We start from the raw sequence: 12,212 nt of genomic DNA on the forward strand, positions 1-12,212 counted from the left end.
AAACAGGCAGACAGAACAGACAGTGGGGAATGAGGGTAGTAGATGTTAACAACGCGACAGAGAACAAAGGAAACACAGGGCTTATATACACACGGCTAGGGCTGGGCCATATTATACCATTCACGGTAATACCGGTACAAAGCTAGGCAATGATAAGAAAATGATATATCGCGATAGAATATGGGTAAAACGCGCATGCGCAGTGCCGAAAAAGCACAGAGAATGCACAGTAACGGAGAATGAGAATGGGGAAAGTAGATTGTTGAGTGAAATGGATGAGCCAGAATTGGTTTGTAAAAATGGTGCAGCTTAACTGGTTTGGTGTTTGTCCGTCAGATACACAACAAAGCACTTTTTTTTGTAGAACATGCAAGCGGGCCGTCGTTTCTTTCATCTTTAATGAAATGATCAGCATTGCTGCTTTACCAGGTGTAACTATGAAGTTTAACATCCAGGCATCCATGAAAACAGAATTCACAGAGTTAGAAGTTAGCAGGAAGTTAGCGGAAGTTAGCTTGCTAGTTTCGTTAGTTACCTAAACATGATATAGCATGTTCTGACTGAGAGATTTCTGAAAAAAATTCAAACGTACAGCTCTGCTATCACTTCCAACATAAATGAAGACAGGAAACTACTAGGGGTGCAACGATACACAAAATTCACGGTTCGGTTCGGTTCGATACTTTGGTGTCACGGTTTGATATTGTTTCGATACCAATAAAATGTTCATGCATTTTTAATTTGTCATTTATTAAAATTATAAATATATATTTTAACTCAAAAGTACAGTTTTTAAATTTAACCCTAACCCTTGTGCGTGTTTTTTATTTTGACAGCGAATGCGCACCTGCGGACCACTTATGTGCAGCCCTGGTTATTTAGCTCGTCATATTGCAGCCACAGAAATTCTTTTGTCCATGAAACCATAAAGCTGCACTTTCTTTTGCCTTATAGTCTGATTTGTCATAACTTCTCCGTTTTGTGGTAAGCTTTTCTTTGGCTGTCACTTCTTCACCCTGACCTGTCTTATTTGGCTCAGCAGAACTGAAATGCTTTTACACATGCACTCACATAAGCTCAGCGATTCTCTGCTCGATCAACCTCTCACATGTTTAAGCTTGCTGCGGGAGATTTCACTTGTCATGTTTGCATAGTAAGCTAACGATTAATAAGACGATGTCAGAGGAATTGGTGCACAAATTATCATCACTCACAGATCAGTGCTGTCGCTCTCTATACACAGTTCGCACGATTGCAAAGTGAAAGCAAAAGAACAAGCGCAAATTCAAACGCGACTTCAATATGTCACATATTGACAGTGGCTCACCGATGCCAATGACATAATTACCCAGCTACATTTCTGAAAGAATGCAAAAGCATTGACATATATTTTTCCTAACAATAGCCCGAACGGGGCAGGGAAGAGATAGATTTTGGTAGCCCGACTGAAAAAATCGCTAGCTCCGGGACGTCGGGCTAGCGATATTGCAAGCCCTGTATCTGATTGAGGAATCACTCATCTTTGGAAAAGAGAGTTTATTACAGAGAAATGGCTCTTTCCAAATAAAAGCTATACTATCCGCTTCTCTTGGGCTATATTCTCAGCAGCATAAGGAGAATCATGTGCTAACAGCTGTCTAAATGAATCGGCTAAAGTTGGTAGCATGCTTGCTTTTTTTTTGTCTGCTTCCACTTGTCTTTGCACTAGGATGATGTCGGCGTAAATGTGGCAGTCATATTCGTTGTGTTTCCCACTAGTGCTTTCAGGTTAATCTCGTTGAAATGACCTTAACGCCACAACACGGCAAATCTCCGTTAACCGAGCTAACCGCCGATCGCCTCCGTGCATGGGGCTAGATGGCCAACAACGTTTAAAGACGTAGCTAACTGCGCTAACACACGAGTTCACACCAATGTAATTGAGCATTGCATGGCACATCCAACATACTGTTTTAACTTTAGGTCCATGACTCGCTTACCTTCAGGGTCATAACGTCACATGAAAACCAAAATAATTCCAAACGCCAGATCTGAATGAGGTTCAATTGCCTGTTGCAAGGGAGAGCTTAACTTCTGTCTCGCTAGCTTGCCCTGCGCTCTCCTTCTGACTATGCTGTCGTGTTTGAGCGCTCAGTGGATCTGCGCTCGACAGTGCAGCCTAGGCGGAGTAGTCGAACACAGATTCACTGAGCGCTCAACACAGACAGCATCGTCAGAAGGAAAATTGATAAAATAAATTACAAATGTTGTATTGTTCGATACATATGCGTACCGAACCGAAAGCACTGTATCGAATGGTTCAATATCGATACGAATATCGTTGCACCCCTAGAAACTACACAGCAGTGACGTTTGTAGGGTTACTGAAGTTGGGCTAGCTGGTCGTTTGGCTCTCAGCGAAGGCGGTCACACTTTTTCTCCTCTCCTCCTTACCCTTATCGTCCCTGCTTAGCCTCTGTGTCCTTATCTTGTCTCGTGTGCATTACTTTCCCTGGAACAGTCTCTCACTGTCGTTCTCTAAAACCTAAAAGAGAATTATGGATTTGATCAACTGGTCTCTGAATGCTATTGACACCCTTTTCTCAACAAGAAGTCTGGGCTCGGGAGAGGACGCTGAAGATATCTACCTATTCGGAACCATGATAACAGAGTTCTTGCTGATCGGAGCTGGCTTGGCCCTGGTTTATCGGAGAAATAAGAGAGCGGAACCGGCTGTTCAAACCCCCCCAAGGCTGCCCGCTGGAATCGAAGCGATGGGATGAGGCGCGACCTCTCACAACGAATGCAGCATGGTTAACACCTTGGAGACGCTTACAGCTGCTGGGCAACCTGCTTGTGACAAATAAAGCTTTGATTGATTGATTGATTGATTGATATAATGATGTGCTACGTGATCGCTAGCTGTGTTAGCATAACATAAACAGTGAAGCTCGAGGATGAACGCTAACACTTTTCCACTTGATAAAAGTTAACGTGAAGGTTCCTGATGGTTAGAGACAAATGCAATCGCATGGCAGGATGCTGTAAACAGACCAAACTTCAGTCAGGAGAACAACTGAGATAATCCATGCACATAGAAGGTTAGTCATTAATATACTGCAACAACATGGGAATAGAGCAGCTGTGATAGAATACAGCATTAAGCTGATACTGTGATACTGTGCAAAGGAGGTAACTCCTTGAATCTGATGAAACACCTAGTGACGCATAGCATTTTGTTAAAAGCCGAGAAATGCACTATATTTGATAGCTTGCTGCGAGACCTCACACCGTGCACATCTATTGCGGGTGTGGTGCCTGTTATCGGACGCGGAGTTAGCAACATCACCCAAGAACCCGAGGAGTAGAGTCCTGGCTCCTAGCCCTGCCAGTGTAGCAGAAATGATGATGGCAGCAGCCGCCTTCTCTGAGTGAGTGGCTTAATGTTGTTTGTGTGCAATTTACGTTGAGTACGCTAACCACGTTATTAGATTAATGCATGTAAGGTGAACTAGCAAACACCGTCGTAGTTACATGCGGCTGTCTATCTTGTTTGATGGCAGATACTCCCTTCACCCTGGCCAAAAAGGCTAAAATGACCAAAGAAAAAGTGGGAAACAGCTAAACATGAGAGGTTTTTGGACAAGGTTTGTGTTTTTTCCATTGTTTAAGCACTGCTTCCAGCCAAGAGTGATACCATATATGCCCTATAGCTGCAGAAAAGGCTAACATTGTTATCTTTTCACAAAAAAACAGCTAAACATGAGAGGTTTTTGGACAAATTGTGTGTTCTCCATTCTTTAAGCACCAGTTCGAGCACCGTTTAAGCACCGGCACCGTTTCAAAAGTACCGGTTTGGTACTGGTATCGGATAAAACCTAAACGATACAGGGAAACTCTCCCTGAATTCTTATATCTATTTTTAAACTTGCCTATATTTTTGAATAAGCAATTTTTCAATTGATCGGCTCAGTAGTATTACCAAAATGTCTCTGTAAAGTCTTTGTGAATGAGAAAACAATCGTGATAGCTGGCCAGCAAAATAAAGAAAGTCTATAGCACTGAATGCGGACGTGTGTGAGTACTTCGGTCCAAATACTCGAGGTCCAGAGGAACAGCTGGCGTGAGTGTCACCAATGGGAATCAGTGTAAGATCATCAAGATCATGTAAGATGGTGAAAGATGTACCCTTACGGTTTTATTTTTGTTTTGTCTTTTTTTCTTTAAGCTGAATTTTATATCCATCAGGATGGATAATATGGATAAATGCCCTGCACTAATTGTTAGAAAATTATTAACATCATAATTTCAGATCCTTATCGCACCCAGTGGGGCCTCTAAATTTCAAAGCGAAACTTTAGATCAGGATTCTTCATCTTCTGTTTGTAGTCTTCATCAAACTTTTCATTTTGGGCCACAGTGAAGTGGTTCTTCCAGTCACCAACTTTTCCTGAAAAAGAAGAAAATTATGAGGATTTGATCAAACTCATGATAAATAGATCAGATAGTGTTAAAAAACAGAAAAAACCTTCAAATTCATACAGTCCCACCTTTTCTCATGAAAGGAGACATCTTGTGGTTCATAGTTTTGACAGTGGAGTAGTTGGTCATCTTGTTCTGTTTCATGCTGTCAAACGTCACACTGGCTCTGACTCTTTCCTTCTCTTCAACTGATGGAGACAAACCAAGGAAGGAACACAGTCGGTCTATTTCTTGTCCACAGTCCTGTTCACATTAAAAAGCTTCAGCATGAGCCTGAGGGGAGATATTTTCTTTTCTTGTTTGTTTGTTTGGGGTTTTTTTTGAAAAGAGGCATTGCTATTTCGAACATCTTTATGTACTAATATTTCTGTAAGAGTTAATGGCAAATTTTGGGAAGCTTGTTTCTGTACACTTATTTTGCCAAGAACAAGATTGTGCAATGCATGAGATGTATTCTGTCATGACAAAAGATCTCATATCTGCTTCTACACTACACATAACATATTCACTATTAAAGAGTTTATTTTAGGCAGTGTACTATAGTTTAGTTGATTAAATGATAAATGAGTTCACCTTAGGTAATTGTTAGCACGCAAGCAGGAATGAGTTTATGAACCAAAAAGTATCCATATCAAACTTGTGCCCAGTACTGCCAGAAAATAAATTAGCTTCAGGTAACAGAGGCACAGCAGGGGAAATTCACAAGATGGTCCTTAATTAACTGAATTAAACTGAAGTGGAAAATTGTTACTTTTTACTTCTACTCAAGTATACTTTTTGAGGACAGTAATCTATTTTTGTACTCCAATACAGTTATTTTTAAGCTACACTCACTAATAATTTTGTCAGTGTAATTGTGTTTATGTAAATATAGCTCTACCCATTAATAATTGTACTATAGCACATTACTGATGGCTTTTAATGTGTAAAAATATTGTAAAGAGCTACTTTTCATGTCATTATTGTGCGAAAAACAATAATAAACAAAGAAAGGATTAATTAATTTACATCAGGAGCTAGACCTGCAAGATGTTTTACCTAATTGCAGTTTCTATTATTTTGTTTCATACAGTGTATAGTTTTAGACAATAAAAAATTCTGATGAAAATTGCACATAAGCCCAAATCACCGCACCTCAATCAAACCTTCATAGAACATGTAATGAAGATTTGAATAAGTCTCCTTTTTCTCTCCCACCAGCGTTCACGTGATCATACCACGACCCAAAAGTCCCTGGAGCCATAGAATATACAAAAGAATGGTTACACAGGAATTCAGATGATTTTTACCTTTCTTTACACCAAAACTACACTGAACTCACTCTTCCCCTCCATAAACTCCTGCAGATAGGCGCTCCAGTCTCCTGGTTCTGGCAGGGCACTGTTCATGCGTGAAAAGTGGAAATAAGACACTACATTGTCCTTTGCATTACGGGCCACATAGATTATCTGTAGAAAGATGACACTAAATTATAATCTGTGGGTTTCATGACTTACTCATTATTTTAGGTACAGATGTATTACCCTGCAGCGCTGCTCCCAGAACGACTGTGGTACAAACTGGACCGGTAGATGTGTTTTAATGAGACGAGGAGTGGTGGGAAGTTTCTCTGCTTGTTCTGTACCTGAGTGATTAAAAGGATTAGTTTGTGTTCCTAAATTTTAAAGTTCAAGCTAAAGAGCTAAACTGCATAATCCAGTAATAATTCTCAATGTTTTACCAATAATAACTATGTAAAGAACATTGTTATAAAAAACAAAAAACAATTTTTTTAAAATTAATCCCCATTAAACATTCAGAAGTACAGATTTCAAGACAGAAAAGTTACTTTTTTCAAGTCCGGTTAACACCTCAGATACCTTAAATGCAGTGAGTGTAATGACTTGTATATGCATTACACAAACTTTTAGTTGGAGTTTTTTTTTCATTCATTCAGACAAACAGGTCTTGTTTTATTCAAAGTGCAACAAAAGCAACTCTCTGAAGGTCCTAACGTTCAGTACTCTAAATTGAGATATACATGTGTTTTGTGTTATTGTATGATATGGTAGATAACATTTGAGTGACCATAAATAGTGAACACATTATTTAACACCTGTGGGTAAACGAGGTTTGCAGATCTCCAGGAAGGGTACTCTATCATTAAGAGGGATGGATTTTTGACGGTCTGGACCCATGTGTCCAAAATATAGAAGATCGAGGATGTAAGACACCCATGTGGTCCCTAAGAGTGAAACAGATAGATACTGTTCAGTGAATTATCAACCCAAGATAATATAAGCTCTATAATCACATTTACAATCAACACACTCAGTTAGCGTCATTTTAATTCCTTTTGAAGAGTTTTAAAAAATATAGCTAATATAACTTACGTCCATGCATGCACACATACAGTCCGCAAATTTGGGATATGTGAAGGCCGTTCCAGAAGATTAATGTTAGTCCTCTTTATCTATTCCAGTTTTGATGCGTGTTTGGGATCATTGTGCTACTGGAACACCGAAGAGGGTCCAAGTTTCAACTATCCAGCTGTTAATTTGAGGTCATATTGAAAAATTTAGAATTTTTTATTATTCCATCCACTTTGGGAAGCCTTCAGATTCAGTGTGAAGGTAGTAATTCTGCGGCAGGAGGTTCTTACTGGGTCAGACCCCTGTCAGCCCGTGGCAGTGCAAAATTCACTTCACAGTCAACAGTGACACTGGTGTTCCAGCAGTTCCTGAATATCCTCACCAATTTCATTCCATTTTATGACGACAATCTGGGTGTCATGGTTCGTGGCTCTGTGTCTGAGGAATGTTTGGGATGCCCCACTGGCCAAACCCTCTGGTCGGGCTGTCACCATCACACCTGCATCCCATTCCAGGTGATTACCAGGAGGACTATTTAACCCTGCACAGACAGCTGCTCCACGCCAGTCCTTTAATCACCCCTCAATAGTAACTTGGCTGCCTGCAAAGCTTTGTGTATGTTCAAGTATTGCATGAACTGTGTTAACTCTACCTCCATGTGCTCAGGTTACTGTCTGGCGTTTTGTGCCTGCGACCTGCCTGTCCTCCTGCCTGCTTGGATCTCAGAGTGTACCACCTGATCTCATCTCTGCCTCCTCGGTTTGACCTCCCACGGACACACTTCCCCTCCGAGTCCCATGGTCTGGCTCGGATCATAAGCCAAATTGCTCTACCCCTGCCTTGTTGTGTCTCTCCATTCCCCTGCACACTAGTAACTAGTGATGGCCAAATGAAGCTTTCTGAAGCATTGAAGCTTGTATTGAAAAACGGTTCATTACTCGAAGCTTTTCAACACAGTCCTCTCTGGTGACATCTGGTGGCCAAAAATATGAGGAGCAGCTTGAATCCACAAAATAAAACCAACTACTTCATTAAGATTGCTCACTCTACAGAGTGGAATTCTGTCTGATATTGGGCCGCCGTTGTGTTGCTTTGAACGTGTATCTTTGTGGTGGTTAAAAAAATGTGGTTTATTTGTTTAATAAATAATTTTGACCAGTAAACTCTCCTTGTTTAAACATGCACCATGGTTTGGTCTTTCTTTGCTTGTGACTTCTTGATGTTGGTAAATACAATAATTGAAAAATACCACATTACATATAACATACATATAATAATGTACAACACATTATGGAGTAGGCTTCTGCTGTGAGGTCCTGCCTCCATAAATAATATTATATTAGGGAAATTTTCCAAGACATATTTTTGACCTGGGGGTAGAATTGATTGTGAACTGGAAAGGAAAAATGCTTATGAACTTGCAAATTAAAAACATGATGCATTTAAAGTAGCCCTTTTTCATTTTTATTTAAGAAGAGAATTTGTTCTAGTGTGCGATGGCCAAACCTGTTCCTTTTCGTGGAGATAATTCTCCTGCCTTAAGGAAAATCCCTTCACATGGCACAGGGGAGGCTGGAGTGCAGTGAAACTGGTAGAGATGCAGTTATACATTCTACCTGGGCCCCACAAACTATCAGATAATGAGAATAAAAAATTCAATTGCTGCACATTTGGCAGACTAACATTTCAGATTAATTAAACAATAAAATATATATTTTTACAACATTACATGTAAAGAATCAAGTGGAAGTTATTTAATGATTTTATATTATGGAAGCAGATTTTTGACATTTTACCTTTTTCCCGTTTTCAGATAAAATAACATGCACAAACAAAAGCAAACAGCCAGAACACAAAGCTGGAAAACCCACCCGATTGACAAAAAGTCAACTCAAAATTCTCCCACACAACCGAACCTCCTCTATTCCTCGCTGGCTCCAAATCTCTCAGTGGAATGATCAGTGGTTCGCTCTTGTCACCATCCAAATTAAACACACTCCACAAATCCCGCGAATGATTCATTTCCTTATCCGGTCGTTAAGTGATGACGTGACGAATCCTACTTCCGGGCCTAAAGTAGGTCTGCGTTTAATATGGCTTTTGTGTTGTTAACATGTTTAAGTTTTTGTATTTCTTCTATTTGATCTCAAACAGCTCCTAAAACAGTCAGTGATCACTGCTGACCTCCCTCGGCTTTTATTACCGCTAATCATTTATTTAAGCTCAGTTTTTTAAAACCTTAGGATTTACACTACAGCCCAGCCCATGCAGCAGTATATGAATGACTAACCTATTGTGGATGGAAGATCTCAGTTGTTCTCCTGGCTGAAGTTTGGTCCTTTTACAGGATCCTGCCATGCGATTACAATTTGTTCCTGAACCACCGGAGACACACTCACGTTCACTTTTATCGAGTTCTGCTTGTTTTATAATATGCTAACATACTTGTGGCCGCTATCTGTCACCTAGCGCATTCATTATATACCAGCTAGGCCAAACTCAGTCAACCCTACAAACGTACCTGCTGTTTAGTTTTCTTGTCTTCCATTTATGTTGGACAGTGATAACAGAAGCTTGTACGTTTTAATTTGTTTTCCTAAACCCCGCAGTCAGGACATGCTATATTGTATTAGATAGAAGCTACGCGAGCTAACTTCCTGCTAACTTTCTTAACTTCGGTATTAAATGTCATACAATTCCGCTTTCCATTGGATTGGGCCCCTGGATGTTTAAATCAATGTTTACACCTTGGTTAGCGCCAGAACGCTGATTCATTTTCATTAAAGATGAAAGACTTTTAGACAGTTTTTCAACTCTCAGTAATGCCCCATAGTGATCGTTTGATATATGGACCTTGCAGCGGAGTTTAGGCCCAGACACGGCTAGTGACGTCAGACTTAATGACCGGATAAACCATTGACTCATCAGACACCGAAGCAGTTAGGTTCTAAATGATGATTATCACGTGACTCTGGCCAAACGAATCAAGCTTCGACACAGTGCTTCTGAAGCAGTGTGTTGATTTTTTTGAAACACGCACCGGAGCTTCAGCTTCAAGCGGGCCATCACTACTAGTAACCTTTTCCCCTTTCCGTTGCAGCCTTCTACGGTCCTGATCACGGCTTCCCTGTGCTGTGATCCCAGTTTTCTTCAGTTCTGCAATTAGCCTCTCACCTCCCTTGGTTATTCTGGGTCACCTTTTGTTGAATAATAAAACTTGTACTTGCTCGTACTGAAGTGTATTGAGTTTATTTTTTGGGCCCCACTTGTGTGTGTGAAAATTAGGTTCATGACACTGGGTCCTCTTCCAGACCCTGGCAAAGTGGTAACACAGACAAATAACTTGTACTTACATACAATTGTTTTAACTGATTATCTTGGATTCTGTGGTTATCTAAAATTGCTCCAATACACTTTCCCAACTTCTGTAAATTTGCTGTTCTCCTTCTTAGATCTTCACTGATTTTCTTGGACTTTCCCATAGTTCTGAAGTTTGGTAAATCCAATGAGTGTTGTCAAACAAATCCTTTTTTTATGCTGCAAAGAGAAGCTACCGGTTGCAGTTAATCATGATCAGTAACAAGAAGTTAATAGTCCTTGGCCTTGTCAATTTGAAAGATATCTTAGAACATTCAGCACGACTTAGTAAACGCTTTAAGTGAGTGTATGTATATATTTGAGCCTGTGTTTCTACTTTTTATCAAAGCAAATGGATTAGAGAAATTCCAATCAATTCAAGGTTGTGACTTAATTCTTGCTTTTTAAATAATTAAAGCTGTATGTTGTATAATCATTTTAACCTGGAAAAAGAGTATTTAAAAAAGTGTTTTAAGCCCCTAATTACCATGAAATTCAATCCCATGATTCATATATGTAAACTTCTGACCAAAGCTATGTCTATAGGTGTACATCTGCAAAGGTGATGATGATTGTTAATGTTACCAAGTGGGAGCATATACTTGGCCAAAGAACCTTGAGAAATATCATATTCACTAGCTTTCAATCTCTGCTGTGCACTAATGCATATAAAAATCTGTCTACCAAAGTTACCTGATTTAGGGTAAGTAGCAATAAGAATATCATCTGGTCTTGCTTTGAAGTTCTGTAGATTATCCCAGTTGTCAGTAAACTGATGGACCATGCAGACTCCGTGGAAGTCAAACATTTCTGGCCGAGGTAGGACCTCCATCTATTTCAATTAATAGCTTTTTTTTCTAAATAGCTTCCCGAGTTTTCTTTCTGTATTCTCATGTATCATCCGTCCTATTTCTGACTGCTTTATCACCTGATCATCTCTGCTACTCCTTCCGTGATTGTACTCCACAAATCAGTAACCTTCACTATTTCTAGCCACACCACACTTTGTGCACTTGCTTTTCAGGGTTCTGGTTTTTCCTGTTCATCTCTGGATTCTGCCTCAACAAGTTTTCTTTTGTTTGTTTCTCTTCCTTGTTTTATATAAATGTTTAGATCAGGTATGATGCCATACAATTCTGCAAGCTTCATGTAGTTCAACTCATTGTTTATGCGTTGTTGTCTTGTTACTCCATATGCTATGTGAGTTTCTCTGTGTTTCTGGCTTCCATCTCTGCTAGTTTTCTAGTATTTAAGTTCTTAGTTTCTAGTTTAGGTCTATTCTTTGTGAGTTTATTTTTTGAGTGTCTGCACAGCGCAATAAAGCTGCCTCTTTATCCTTCTGTGTCTGTGAGTCCTCATCCTGCCTGCTACAGCACTAAACACGACAGAAGTAATACCTGTTGAAAATAACAGTTAATATTTCATCATTAGATTTAATCCAATTAATCACTGAATGTTGACTTTTAATACAGAACATATGATTTTTTTTTTGTCAGGAGCCAAAAAAATAAACAAAAAGAAAAACACTGTAGAAGTTTTGCACTGTGCATTTTCTCATTTAAGGAGAAACCTTGTGGTTCATCACACGAACTGTCATTTTGTTTTAATTTTTATACTGATTCTGACATTTTCCTTCCCCAAAAGGAAGAAACACCATTGGTCTATTTCTCTTTAAAAGTCCTGTTGATATTAAAAAGTTTCAGCATCACTCTTGTTGTGATTATGCAGATAAATGGTTATTAGAAATGCATTATTCTTCAAATCAAAAAATGGATTTCATAAAAAATTATTGAACTCTCAATCAAACCTTATTGCAAAAATATTTTAATTACAAATAAAAAAATGTATAAGTCTTGTGGAAACTGCAATTTCAACGGATTCAATAAACTAAGTCGAAAGTTAGTTTTCTTTCTCAAATTTAAAATGAAGTTTCTACTAAATATTCTTCAGTGATAAACAACTGTGTCCAGATGAATTGAATCAATGTTTGAGGCTAAAGAAAGAGTTATTAGATGTTGAAATAAAGCTGAGGGAAAGTAAAGG

At 39.2% G+C, this 12,212-nt stretch overlaps 1 pseudogene; it reads right to left on the reverse strand.

Annotated features, from left to right (window-relative positions):
• Nucleotides 1-4,253: 4,253 nt before the first annotated feature.
• LOC120719287 lies at nucleotides 4,254-11,184 on the reverse strand (annotated as a pseudogene).
• Nucleotides 11,185-12,212: the final 1,028 nt, after the last annotated feature.

The sequence above is a fragment of the Simochromis diagramma genome, unplaced genomic scaffold (genome assembly GCF_900408965.1).
Source record: "Simochromis diagramma unplaced genomic scaffold, fSimDia1.1 OVJJ01000545.1, whole genome shotgun sequence".
Classification (NCBI taxonomy): domain Eukaryota; kingdom Metazoa; phylum Chordata; class Actinopteri; order Cichliformes; family Cichlidae; genus Simochromis; species Simochromis diagramma.